Here is a 14,235-nt window from a genome sequence, read left to right as displayed (position 1 = left end):
CAAATAAACGAACTAAATTACTCATTCGACAAATCGAACTAATTTCAAACCATTTAATACACCTCCATTATGGTTCACCATAATATTATAATAATGAACAATAAAGTTGGATAATTACCCAACTTTAATTGAATATAATTCATTTATATGCAATAATTTTATATAACTTTTTTCCCTTGAGTGCGCCAGCTCATTCTTCTCACATTGTCGGCATAGTCTACATTGTTGACATTGTTTACACGCTTACAAGTTATAGTTGACACTCAATTGTTTACACGTAGACAATCGTATAAACTACATGGTGTAGTCTGCGCGGCACAACACTGAAGCTGATTACCAAATAGCGCTCTGTCTAGCAGACTTAGTAGTTGCGGCAACCATTTGAATGGCACTTGGCAAATAAGTGCACAGCCAGGACCTCAATTCAATTCCATTCACTTGAAATGTGAATGCGACTGGGTGCCGAAAGGGGAGCCCAAAAGGGGCTCGATAACAAAGTTATTGGACCAGCTAGCCAAGCCGACCGAAGCTGCCACATCAGCCACAATATCCCCCAACAGCAACAACAACGATAACAATAGCAAGTAGCAATTGTTGTTGTGACTGTAGTCATATCGCAGCACGCACTGGCCACGCCCACAACAGACGCCCAGTCAATGTTGTGACTGCTTCGTGCCATTAACTTTGGCATCAAGGATATTCCCCATTCCCATTCCCAGTTCCATTCCCATTCCCATTCCCATTCCCATTCCCGTTACCATTCCCTATCCTGTTGCTGTTGTTGGTAAGAGCAAGCGTCGTTGGCTTTCGCCACTTTTGGCTTTTCTGCTGACATCGTCTAATTTCAATTTATTTAGCTTCCAATGACAACGCACAAAACGCTGAGTGCATTTTGGAGTCCAAGGGTTTGGGGCTAATTTCGATGTTGATGTCGATGTCTGCCGCCAGTCGGTTTTGCCACTGCTGAGCGGGCACTTTTCAAGGATACTGGCAACTCTGAAATTAAGGGAGGCGACAGTCAGCATTTCTGGCTGAAAAGCTGAGAAGCTAAAATACTTGACATTCCACTTGGCCTGGCAAAATCAACAAGTGAAAATGCAAATGTGATTATTTATTAAGCGCTTTAAATAATTCTGACTTTTCTGACCTTTCTTCCTTTTGCTTTGACTGTGTCCTGCTTTCTGTTTTTGTCCTTGTATCGCTGTTTTCTTTCACTCACCGTATAACCTCTCTGCCTGCTTTGATTTACATCTGGGGCTTCTGCCACTTGTGGAAAGCAACAGGTTACAGGTAAACAACTGCAAATGGTAATGGAAATGGAAATTCATAGCTGAAGCCAATTGAAAATTCAACAGCAAAATGCAAAATGTTTTGTAATTGCCAATGCGCGGCTTTTGTCTGCCGCCCGCCACGTTTTCCGTTTTCCGTTCTCCGTTGTCCTCATCCCCTCTGTCCATGCGCCGCTTTTCCGACATCTTCCATTTTCTGACTTCAGCTTGATTAAACGTCAATAGGATTAAAGCATTTTTCCATTGTTCGCCTTAGTAGCTATGCATAATTTGGCTTCCACGGAAGCTCCAAAAATATAAATTAAAATAAGAAAATTAATAATATTCCTCTTACCATTACTACAAATTTGTAATGCTCTTTCAAAAGAATGTTTTCCATGAATAAATATTAAATTTTTTTTGTGTCATTTCTTAGTATTTTTGTATGTCAAATTCACAAATTTCAATTAAGTTAAATGAAATGCTTCCTGAATATATAGTATAGCAGTTTTTGTTTTGCCAGCCCATACAATAAATGTTGGATCATTTAATAATTTTCTGAATGTCCGCAGAATCTTATACTTTTCATTATTCAATTTTGTTTTTTATCTTTTCTGTTTCAATTTAAATTTCTTACAATTTTATTTTCATTTTTAATTTAAAGATATTTTTGGATTTTCATTTAATTATTTTAGGTCAACTGTTCTTAGTTGACATTATTAAATTATTAATAAATTAAATTAAATTAAATTTTAAAAAATTACAGTGCCGAAGTTATTTAATTAAATGAATCGCAGATCAAATCTGTCAGTTATATATTACTTTTGAGATTTGAACGAAAAAAAGAGTTATTTTTAATTTTCATTTTAGAGATGCCCCAAATTAAATGATTTTTATTTTTAGTTATAGACTAAAATCAAACACAGTTTACTGTTACTTTTTAAATAAATAAATAATACAGACGCATATTGTTGATCGGTTAATTAATTAATATTAATATTAATTCCATTATTTTCTGATCATTAAAAGTAAACTATATAAAGAGTTGTCAAAACATTGCAGTTATTTAAAGTACCCCGAATGTGTAGAGTATTTAATGAGTGCTTTCTTGTGCGTCTTTTGCTTCAACATGCAAATTAATTTAAAACAATTTCTTTTGCTGATTACTGACAAACTAATACACGTCTTTCACACCGCTGACACAGTGCCACGAAACCTCCTCCACCTGCTGCTGTTCCCCCCTCCCTTCACACCTGTCCTGTGGGAAGCAGGTGAGTTGTGCTGACGCTGTGGCCAAATAAGCATCATTAGGCGTTTGGCAGGCGCCTTAAGTGATAAGCGAGCATGGCATCCAGGCACATCCAGGCACATCCTTCCAAGTCTGGCAGACACAACTTAATACCCTGTCTCTCTTCCTCACTGTCCTTCATACTTTACCCAACATGAGAAATGGTCTTTCAAAAATTTCAATGCTACCATTGTACCGAAAATGGGCGACAGCTGCAGCCGCCGGGCGATTTCATTTAAATGCCATCGTCCTTAAAGTTTGCACCTCGCGGAGGAGTTTAGGGCGTTGGGCTGAAGGGTGGGAGGGAAGGCAGGGAAAAGGGATACGTTTTCAGAAAAGCAAAAGCGTGTCGAGCCAAAAATGTGCCAAGGTGTTTGTAACGCAAATGAAGCAGAAAGCAAAGAGTGTATGGCAAATACTACGTAAGAAGCAACTGCTTATATGGGCAGATACACACACACACACTCACACATGTACATGCATATAAAGGTAGACATACGCACTCAAGAGTTCCAGGCTTTAGTCCTTTGTGTGTTGCCTTTTGCTTTTACGTCACTTCAAGTGGCGAATTGGCAGTTCGATCCCTTTGTCCGCTCATAATATAATCAAAGATAATGAAGATGGATCGCATACCAGGACAAAAAATGCTTTCTTTACGCTGCCCTACGTCAAATGGAGCCTACGAGTGCCAAGCATATTCAATTCCACATATACGATGAATGTCAATTTTTATTTGAATATAATTTAAAAAAGATTTTCAAAAAAATGTTTTCTCAACTCATTTTGTATAACAGCTTTAAGATGTTGTTAAGCTCTAACTCGTGAAAAGTAAATTATATAAGAAAACTATTTATCATCCACTTGATAAAGTTAACAGCAATTTTAACAACCTCTTTCATTCAGAATCAAATCTTCTAATTAAGTGACACCTGCAAGCAATTAAAAATGTGTTTTAGCTGTTAAACGAAGCTAAAATCAACCCCTTAACTCGATTCTGTTGCAAGTCTAAATCTTGTGGTATCAAAAATGTTTTGGATTTAATAAGAAAATGACTGTATTAGTTAACTCAGCTTATCTATAAATAGATCAAATTTTTGATCGTCAGCTTATAGTCTTTGGCCGATTTGTTTATTATCGGATACAATGTAGTTGTTAGCGATTATTGTTCCCTTGACCGAGCGCATTGGATACTCATAGTCATGTGTTAAGCAAATTGGCATTAGTTTAATTGGCAATAATAAGCTTGTGAGCTCGGTCGACACACACACTTGGCTACGATACGCTTGTGTTATGGCTTATAAATTTCCAAATGAAATTACAGTAAATTTAATTAACTAATTGCATTGATGAGTTTCGACGCAGAGTCGAGCGAGACAATACAGATATGATCGAATAAGGGGAAGGGTCGAAAATTAATATAAGTAATATACACAAGTACTTATTAAGTAAATAATAGATGATTAAATTGACAGCAATATGCCTCCTAGATATAGGCAGTAATATTTCTAGAAGTTTAGCAAAAGCGGCCTAAAAGCTTTAACTTGATTTTCCAACTAAGATGCTTGATATTCCTATTAATGCGCTTAGCTTCACTAGCTATTACACTGCAAGGAAAAGTGTATAAAATTTAAGAGCGAATACGTATAAAAATACAGCAAGCATTTTTTCTCGAATTTAATTGAATGGCAATTTTAAATTGTAGACGATCTTAATATGAATAATAATTTTTTAAATAATGTAGAATATATCATTTTTGTTTAAAATAATGCTCATGCTTTTTTTTAACATTTTAATAAAAAATTTAGGTATTTAAAGCAAGGCTGCAAAACGATTCTGAACCGAACCTCGTAGAACCGGTTCGGTTCGGGTTTCAAAGCAGCCCGAACCGGATCATGAGCCGAAACCATGAAATTATTTACTTTGCGAACCCGATTTGAACCTAAATCTTCAAATAAATTTAATTTATCATCAAAATTTTATTTCTTTATTAAAAAAAATATAATTAGTTCAAAATGTAGAGAAATATGCATAACACTAAAAATATTTTTTTCTATAAAAGTACACCAAGGTTCGAACCCAAGCCTTAGGTTCAGGAAATATGCCTTGCTCTATGGCTCGAACCGCCGAGCCGAACCTTTAACATAATTTTGGAGGTTTGCCTTGATTTAAATAGATTATTCAACAATTAGTTTTTACACAAATTGAGTAAAATTATTTTTCAACTCGAACTTGTGCTCTAGCTTTTTTTAAAAATTGTAATAATAATTGTTTGTCTAAATTTTTGCAGTGTAAGCTCTTGAGTACTTTGTTCTTTGTACTAAGGGCGTTATAAATGTTGCTCACTTTCCAGTAGAGCTAAGAATGAGCACGTTGAATGAATGAATGAATGAATGAATGAATGAATGACTGAATGACTGAATGAATGAATGCATAGATGAGCACGGAAAACATATTGTTGGCGCTGCTGCCTTTCCATCAATTTAGCTTTCTCTCTCTTTTTCTCTCTCAATCTGTCTCACTCTGTCTCACTCTGTCTCACTCTGTCTCTCTCTGTCACTCTCTGGTATGTCCTTGCATGGCGAAAAACACCGTAAGCCCAGCATTGCCATGGCAATTTATTCCGCAACAGTTGGGCAAATTTCATAAGGACCTGACCACAGAATAAGCCCAAGCGCTCAGTCTAAGTCAATCTAGTCAAGCCAATCTCATTCCCATTTCTCTCTCTGCGCGCCCTTCTCGCATCCTTTCCCCTTCAACGACACAGCAGCATCCCGTATTTGGTTATATTAAATCTGTCTCCAATTTTCTGGTGTGTACACAAAGCACCCGCAGGCGCCTCGTTTCGCTTATTCCGAATCAGATGTGTCATATATATATAGAATTATATATGTTTATATGTATATATGTGTATATGAGATGTTTGTCCTAGTCAGTGTGTGTATGTGCAGCACTTCCTGCCTTCTGTCTTTTGCTGTTAAGCTGCAATTTACAACAATTTAATTTGCACAGGACTTGAACTAAGCCTGCATTTTACTGCATTCAGACCCGACCCGACCTGACCTGTCCTATCCAATTAGCAAGAAGAGGTGTGAACAGCAACAGCAAAAGCAACAACTGCCAAAGGATGTTTTGGAACTTTTTTTTTATTTTCCAGTTTTACATTCTGGTCTAAAAACTTCAAATCAAAATGCAGAGCTAAGGACCTTAATTCCATTTTAGCCTAAAAAGTAACAAACAACAACAAATATTTGAGGCCATTCCTAAATGCGAAATCTACATGAAAATGTCTTAAAAACCGTAAATCGCAACTCTAACATTATTGACTACCTTTGACCCGGGCTGTAAACCTCCAAAATTTTAGTGAAGGTTCGGCTTGATGATTCGAAATAATATGAACAATTAATTTTATTTTCAGTTTGTTTTTTTAACTTTCAAAAACGCGAACCGAACGGGTTTTCCGCCTCAGTTAACAGTATATGTATCGATATTTTGTATCGATTTTTTTAAAACTAACTAACTGTAAACTTACTAATTAAAAGTGGCTGTTATTAGAATTATCGTGTATATAAATGTTAACAGTGTGACCATACCAAATTTTCCGTCTCTAAACAATATTTAAAGCAACGTTATAAATCGTTAAAAACCGATTATGATCATAGCCACAACTCTCATATATAGCTTGTCAGACAATTGCACTGCATAAGAAAGCAATAAAGGAAATAATTGCGATATGAAGAGCGCACACGGAATAATATAGAGGAAGTGGACGAGAGTGGGTGGGAAGGAGGTAGAGAGAGGTGGAGAATTTAGCTATGTGCTGAGTGAGATATAAATGGATCGTAAATCTATCAGCTATTTGGCATAATATTTTGGTTAATTTCATAAAAACTGTTGCGCCTCTGTTCAGGCCCAAACGATAGTCAATTGGTTTGGTCACGCCCACAACCAAATTGATCGGACATACACACACACACACACACACACACACATGAGCAGTTGCTGTGGGCAATTTCGCAAACTGTGTTCATTTAACAAAAATTAGCGGCCTCAAGTTAATTAAAAAATTCTTGGGACATGCAACAAGTTGACGGCTGGCCATGACGCACGAGATTCGTTTTTGGCGTCGCATCTATTGATAGAATTTATGATTGCCATTGAAAATGTTGAAATTATGAAAGCCTTTGTATGTGGTTGTGAACATGAACATGAACATGAACATCAATGTGAATACTATTCACGGCGATGGCCTTTCTTTCATTTTCATTTTAATTTTCATTTTAATTTTCATTTTAATTTTCCATATTTTTCTTTCATTCTTTGTCAGGCGAAATAAATTTATTGAAAACACGTTGCCAGCCGCCAATAAATGAAACATAAATTCAAAATACAACTTGGGCGACATAGTTATGTGGTGACATACATATGTATCGGTGCATGATAGATAGTTATAATATATTTATGAGTAGATAGACATTTGTATCTCATGGGTTATCGTCTTTAAACATTTTCTCAATTGCATCGTTAAGGCGTTCCCATGTGTAACATAACGTTTTGAGGTCAAATACAAGTATTGCTGTAACCTATTCCCAAACCTATTGCCCCGTAACCGTTACCATAACCGTAACCGTAACCGTAACCGTGGCTAAACTTTAATGCCAGATAGTTTTTTGCGTCTGTTGAAAGTTGCCTGTGGCAAACTGAAGGCAAATGCAATTGAAAAGCCATTTAAGAGCGCTTCAATGGAGCCTAAGATGTAGAATATGTTGGCTAATGGAAGAACGAGGAACACAGAGAGAGAGAGAGAGAGTGAGAGAGAGAGAGAGGGAGAGAGAGAGAAGAGACTCCGACCCTGTAACTAAACAGTCTGTGGTTTACCAAGGCGTATTATAGACAAGTTCCCAACACACACACACACACACACACACACAGTCTGTGAGTGCATTGAATGCGCCGCTTAAAGGAACCTCAGTCCATTGCCAACAAATTGCTTATACTTTTGCCAACAGATGCTTTTCCCCATCCTACCGTTTATCGTTTATCCGTCACTCTGCCCCTTTGCCATCTGAAATCAAGAATGAGAACTTACCACAACAAAAGTGCATATAATTCCATTGTGCAGTTGCAAATTTCCCAGTTTGTAAGCCATTTGTTGCCGTGTACAATGTACAATGTACAATGTACAATGTCCATTGTATACAAGGTTCTATGCTTTTAAAAGGAATCTGCAGCATATAAATAACATTTGACAGATATTATTAATTTTCGAGCTTCAATTACAATCTAGAATACAGAGAACAAATTCAATATATTCAGTTATTGATAGCTGTAGTTACTTTACGTTAAATAATATTGAATTAAAGAACAACTTTCAGTTTTCTTTTTCTTCTTGAATGCAAATTGAATAAAACTTCAATATTGCACAGAACATTTGCTTTGATATGTTCAAGTTGATAATGAAATGAGATATGAATAATACTTGTGACAATCGGCAAATGAAAACCCTTGAAATTGAAACCTCTTGAGGTTCAAATTGAGATAACTTTAATCACTTAGGTTAAGCAAATTTCCTTATTGCACAATTGCCTTCAGTTTGCTGCAACTTGTCATTAATTCAATTTGCAATTGAGTCAAATGACAAACGCTGTCTATAAAGCGCTCCACTCTATCATGCGATGCTCTCTTGAGATATATACTATATATAAGGTATGTATCTTCATTCACATCGCGACACGCAATCTGACAACAGTGGACGGGGCTATCTGGGTTCGGTTGGTTCGCTTGTTCCAGGGATATAAATGGGATGGTGTGGCAATTGCATTTAATTGCGAACCCCATTGCAATTAGTCAAAAGCCAAACAGCAACAACCTCAAGAGTAGCAGCAACAACAACAACAACAACCAATATTAACTAAATGCAGCACGCGAACACTTGAAATGTTCTCATAAGCAGCCATGTAATGTGACATCATGTATGTACTATATGTATATAAGTCTGTCTCTTTTACTTCGTTTTGCTAAATTGGCTTGGTCAGCTAAAGTCGCCCGCACCACAGAGCGTGGCACGCACCACGCACCACTTATCCATGTGCCAGCCATCGCATATTCAATAATAATCCCTTGACTGGCATTAGCTTCAAATGGTATTTTCCTACTTCCTCTCTCTCTCAAAATCGATCCCACTCCAACAGACTCTATCTCGCTTGCTCGCTGGTTGTAATACTACGTGGCCCGCTTAATGTCGTAGTCAAAGCCCAACAATATTTTTTCATATGAATACGATAGCAGTCGCTCTGAAGTACAGTGAGCACTCGTCAATTTCGAAATACATCACTTACATGCAAATAAATTTTGTCTTTAGCTAAGCTTACATAGATCATTAGACACTATGTCATTTAGAAATTATATTGCTCACTTGTTAAGTAATCTAGAAAATATCTAAAGCTTCTATCTATATTCATATATGTATTATTTCTGATGGCGGAATAGCTACATTTACATTGGAGTCTAACTATTACTTATGTCTAATATTAATTATTTTCTATCTATCTATATATATATATAAAGCTCTTTGTCCTTACTCACTTATTCATTGACTGACTGAATCGATGATCATTGCATAGCCCCAAACCATAAGACCTAGGAGTCAGAAATTTTTTACACAACATAGCTGAGACAAATTTATCATACTATAAGACGGCGTTTTGCGAAATTCGAATTGCAATGAAGTCGAATTCGGGGTCAAAGTTCACCTTTTGGGAAAATTGCTTAGTATAAAATGTTGAAAATGTAAAAATGTTGCTAATTATACCTGTTACTTAAAAAACGCAGCAAGATCGGACAAGTAGAACGGGATTAATATCTAACCAAAGTTATTAATAAAGTTATTAATTCAATACAATCACCTACAAGTATGCAGTAGATTTTATTAGGTAGTAATTTCTTTAATGTACTTTTATATATGTATATTGAAAAAAGTAACGGGTATCCTATGGTCGGGATCTCGACTATAGCCTTTTTCAATTATTTAAATACAAATGAATTGATTCATAGCAGTTTTTGCTATCAGTTCTCAAAAATTTTAAACCTTAATCACAGCCGCATTTATAAAGAAGCATCTCAAGATTTCAAGCATATATAATGCTGTCAGCTATCAATTCTGATAATTTCATAATAATTGGTAAAGAAAGGCAAATATTATTTCAAAGTGTAATTTTATCGAAAAGCACTCAATAATTGGCTTAGTTATAAGTTGCCACTCAAGTTGCACAATTGTAAGCACCGGCAATTGGTTTTACTTACTTAACGGATTATTGATATCACATGTGGTGGTTGCTCTTAAACACTAAACACTGTACACAGCTATCTGCTCGAGCTATCAATTTTTTTTTTTTTTTTTTTTTCATGAACGGGACAAATGCGAAGTTTTCAATGTCTGAAGACAGCTTCTTGTTGTTTGAGTTTCGAAAATGTAACGTTGAAACCACAGAAATGAGTTTATACGCGACACACGACACACGACACATGATGCACACGTGAACCATCCTAGTCCGGGATGCTGTTGCTGCCAGAGCTGTTTAGCTGCTGGTAAATATTGGGCACGACCAGAGTAGAAAGCAAACAAGATTTTCCCCCATGTCAGGCAAACTGTAAACTGCTTTTGCTTTTGCTTCTGCTTCTGCTTTTGATGTCTGTTTGCCATGAAAGTCAGCTATGGGATTGGCTAAAGTTTTGCAACGTAAAACTATTTATGAGCTTTAAGAACTGATTATTCTTTTCACTTTTAATAATGTGTGTATTGATTTTGACACGTGCTAGGATTAACAGGAATTTCAATCAAATAGCCAGACTGAAAATTGTATAGATAAGTAACATATATGGGATAGTCCCAAAATATAGAATAAATTCATTTTTAAATTGAGCACAATAAATTTAAAATTAATATATTGATTGTTATACTTAAAGTATACCAATATTTAGTACTTTTTCTATTGAATAATATTTTTTTTAAATTGATCTTCGAAAACATGTCGCAGAAATGAAGTCTTTAAAATCAAATATTTAGAGATTTGTGTAGCAAAGAAAGAAAATTGTACAGATAAGTAACAAATATGGGATAGTCCCAAAATATAAAATAAATATATAAAATAAATTTAAATATTTAAATTGAGCACAATAAATTTTAAATTCATTTATTGATTGTTATACATAAAATAGAGCAATATTTAATACTTATACTCTTCTATAATGTTTTTTTTAAATTGAACTTGGAAAACATGTCTCAGAAAAAAAATCTTAAACATATCGAACGCTTGTCTTCAAAGGCTAGAAGACTAAAATCTTTGGTGATTTGTGCTGCACTCCTGACAAATTCAATTGCTTTAAATCACGCTTTAGCAGTTTCAATATCATTAACTGCCTTATAAGCTTTAACCTGAACTTAAGTCTTAAGTCTTTCTTATTGTCGATTAGCTGAACTTATAAATAATTGTATTGATTTCGCTTTGATATTAATGGTCAATTGCCGTCGGATTGTTTCAGTTGCTACTGATTGCAGCTTGAGTTCAAATGGAGCTTGCGTTTCATATTAGACAATCCGGCCACGCCCACATTAGCGACGTGCTGCGGTTAATGCATAAAAATATGAAATACATGTCGAGTGAAGCGCATAAATTGCCACAAGGTCGGGTAAGGGGGAAAAGTACGGCGCTGACGTGCCAAACACAATTTTGCTATTAGTGAATACGATTTTATTGCAATTAGAAAATGCACTTTGTGCGCTCAACGAACGAACGAACAGGACGAACAGGACGAACAGGACAAGAGAAGAGCATGGACGAGAGGCGATAGGAACTTAGTGAGATTTTCCAGGGTTGCAATGCGGTTGTCCATTTGATTTAATGAAGCATATTAGCCCACAAATTAAGCAATTAAATATGCATGAAGATTATGAATTGCATAATTTATATAATTTATGCGCAGTGAAGCAGCGCAATTGCATTTCCAATTGCTTTTTCAATTGAATTTCCATAAAATGTCCGCGACGCGTTGCGACGTGTTTTACATCTTTGTTGTTGTTTTTGTTTCACTCTTAAGTTGTTTTTTTTTATTTATGTATTTATTTATTTGTAAGCTTCTTTGTTTGTTGTTGTTGTTGTTGTCGTTGTCACTGCGCTAACCGTCAAGTGCACAAAAGCAAACGTAAATATAAACACTAGTTTATGCATGCAGTTTCTTTCTGTGTACTTGCGTTTGTGTGTGTGTGTGTATGTACACAGCAATCGACAGTTAAAAGTTTTCACTAAAAAAATATTGTTACATTTATTTAAGATCACTGTCAGACTGTCAATTGGTTAGATATATCTTTGCCACTTGATGAATCTGGAATTTAAATAAACATACCATAGGAAGAATGAATAATTCTCAAACTCATGTTAAATTTAACAAGTGCATTTCATTTAATTTTCTTTTGTTTTATGATTCTGCCTAAAGCAACTGAACATCAATAATAATACTTGCCAAATACATACAATCCTAGTACTATCTTATAAATAAACAATTGTGGCATTGCACTATAAACAATCTCTAATTGACATTTTAATTTGAATTTTATGACTCTAATAATAAACATGTAGGGATTAAATTCAGTTTAGAGAACAATTTTGTAGAGAAAACTACACCTTAAATACGAAACAGACCAATTAAAATTAAAACGTTATTGAAATATTATCAATAAAAGATTGCCAATTTATTCGTCGATATTTTTCAATCAATTTTTCTATTAAGACAACCATAACATATAATTGATGTAGACATTCACTTGATCGTGTCTGATGCCAACATTCTGCTAAATACTCGAACTCGAATTCGTTCGAGTACTCTTTTTATTGCATTGCTCGTAAATAATTGATATACTCGTAGTTGTCCTCATGCTAGTGCTTTATATCTACCATATGTATGTCGGCAAACAATCTAATTGATTTGGTAATTGTTCACACGCCCCCCGTCTGCCCGTTCGTGTGGCAACAGATATGGGAAGGGGCGGGATTTCATTCGCATACCCATTAATTTTCTAGGGCAGTCGAAGTCTTGTCATTGTGGCGTGGCATTAAATAATTTACAGCTTTTGTTGTTCTTTTCATTCAGAGATACCCTTTTATTAGAAACAAGAGTATCATTTTTAAGTAATACTAATGCTACAGATAAAAAGAAGTCTTCAATCTAATTTGAATGAATCTTCGAAGCTATAAAACCTAAGGTAAACTCTTTTGTATTATAAATCTAAAGAATAACTTGGAACCGTACAATAAATGTAATATTATAAAAGAAACTTGATGTGTACACATACTTGTATGTATATGTGTGAGTGTTCATAGATCTGACCATTAAATTGTACGTATTTGAACAAGCATACAGATCGAACCCGCTCCTAAATTTCCCAAGAAATTGAGCAATAAATATAATTTCTTAATAAACATATATATGCTTTTTATGTTCAGATATCTAATTTTTTCACATAGGGCAGCTGCTAGTCGATCAGACTGCACTTTACTTGTGTTTTGGCAATTGTGGAAGCGTCAAAGCAAATATTTCAATTCAAAACATATATAACACACACACACACACACAGCACACACATTGGCACATGTGTGTTTGATTTAAAAATAAAATTTGATGAAAACAATATAAAAATTGTTGAAAGCATTTGTCGAAATATTTATAGCGCGTTATATTCTATGATGTCTTCTTTATGATTCACAACAAATTGCCAGCAATTATACGAGTGACATATTTTCCCATCGATATAAAAATATATAGTATATAAATATTATATTTATTTTTTATGTAATATATGGTTTAAGTACCCATACTTATGTTGTATAAAGTGTAGTGCCACTGACAGAAAATGTTCAATGTTCAATTGTTTGGCGTTCGTTCTCGATGCCGAAGGCAACGCGACGTATACGCGATATTTTATTAGCTGCGCTTTGACTAATAAACAAATTGTTCTCTCTGTTGTTGTTGTTGTGTTCGTAAACTCATGTGTGAGCACTTCAAATTGTAAACAAATTTATTTAGTTAACAAGGAAAAAATTTATGTGCTTTTGCATTTGCAAGGCAAAAATCATTTTGCAATTTAATTTTTCTTTTTTTTTTCGTAAAATTATGCAGAAAATTGTGCGAACATTTTTAATTTGAACATTTTGAAATTCAAAAAGCGTAAGACGAAATACAGAGAAATTATGAATAATATATTGCTTTGACAAAGTGAAATTCGTTTATTGTTATGACTTAATTAATGCGCTTCGATTTGGGACATTCAGCTTGGCATCCGTTGAGATGTTCGAGATGTTCTGTAAACTTTTCCGTTGGCTGGTCATAATTTATCTTATATGGCTATGATTTATGTGCTTGTGTGTGCTGATAGCCGCTTTTGTATCTTATTTTTATGGTAGCTCATATCGCTTGCCGATGAACATGACTTTATTTTCGATTTATCTCCCAGAGTATAAAAAAAAAATGACTCAAATATTTTGTAGGGCCAATATAACAATGTTTTCCTTATAACATTTTATAAAAATAAATCAAATTATTTATGTACTACAATTATTATTATATGAGCAAAGGTACTTACACATATGCACCTATAAGAAACCAATCGCAACTATGCGAATTTAGTAG

General features: G+C 34.8%; 1 protein-coding gene and 1 long non-coding RNA gene across 3 annotated transcripts in view; one reads left to right on the top strand and one right to left on the bottom strand.

The window, feature by feature from the left end:
• Window positions 1-14,235, top strand: part of LOC117786792 (cAMP-specific 3',5'-cyclic phosphodiesterase-like) — a 74,620-nt gene that overhangs the window by 11,373 nt on the left and 49,012 nt on the right. The gene's annotated exons all lie outside the window — the stretch shown is intronic.
• Window positions 815-1,557, bottom strand: LOC117793377. Of its 2 annotated transcripts, XR_004618259.1 has the most exons (3): window positions 1,148-1,557; window positions 1,057-1,073; window positions 815-996 (listed from the first exon to the last, which is right to left on the bottom strand). It is a non-coding gene; the product is annotated as an uncharacterized LOC117793377 (long non-coding RNA). The 2 variants fall into 2 exon arrangements; XR_004618258.1 differs by having other exon boundaries at window positions 815-1,073.

This window comes from Drosophila innubila, chromosome X, assembly GCF_004354385.1.
Source record: "Drosophila innubila isolate TH190305 chromosome X, UK_Dinn_1.0, whole genome shotgun sequence".
In the NCBI taxonomy this organism is placed as follows: Eukaryota; Metazoa; Arthropoda; class Insecta; order Diptera; family Drosophilidae; genus Drosophila; species Drosophila innubila.
This window is presented reverse-complemented; position numbering and strand designations above follow the sequence as displayed.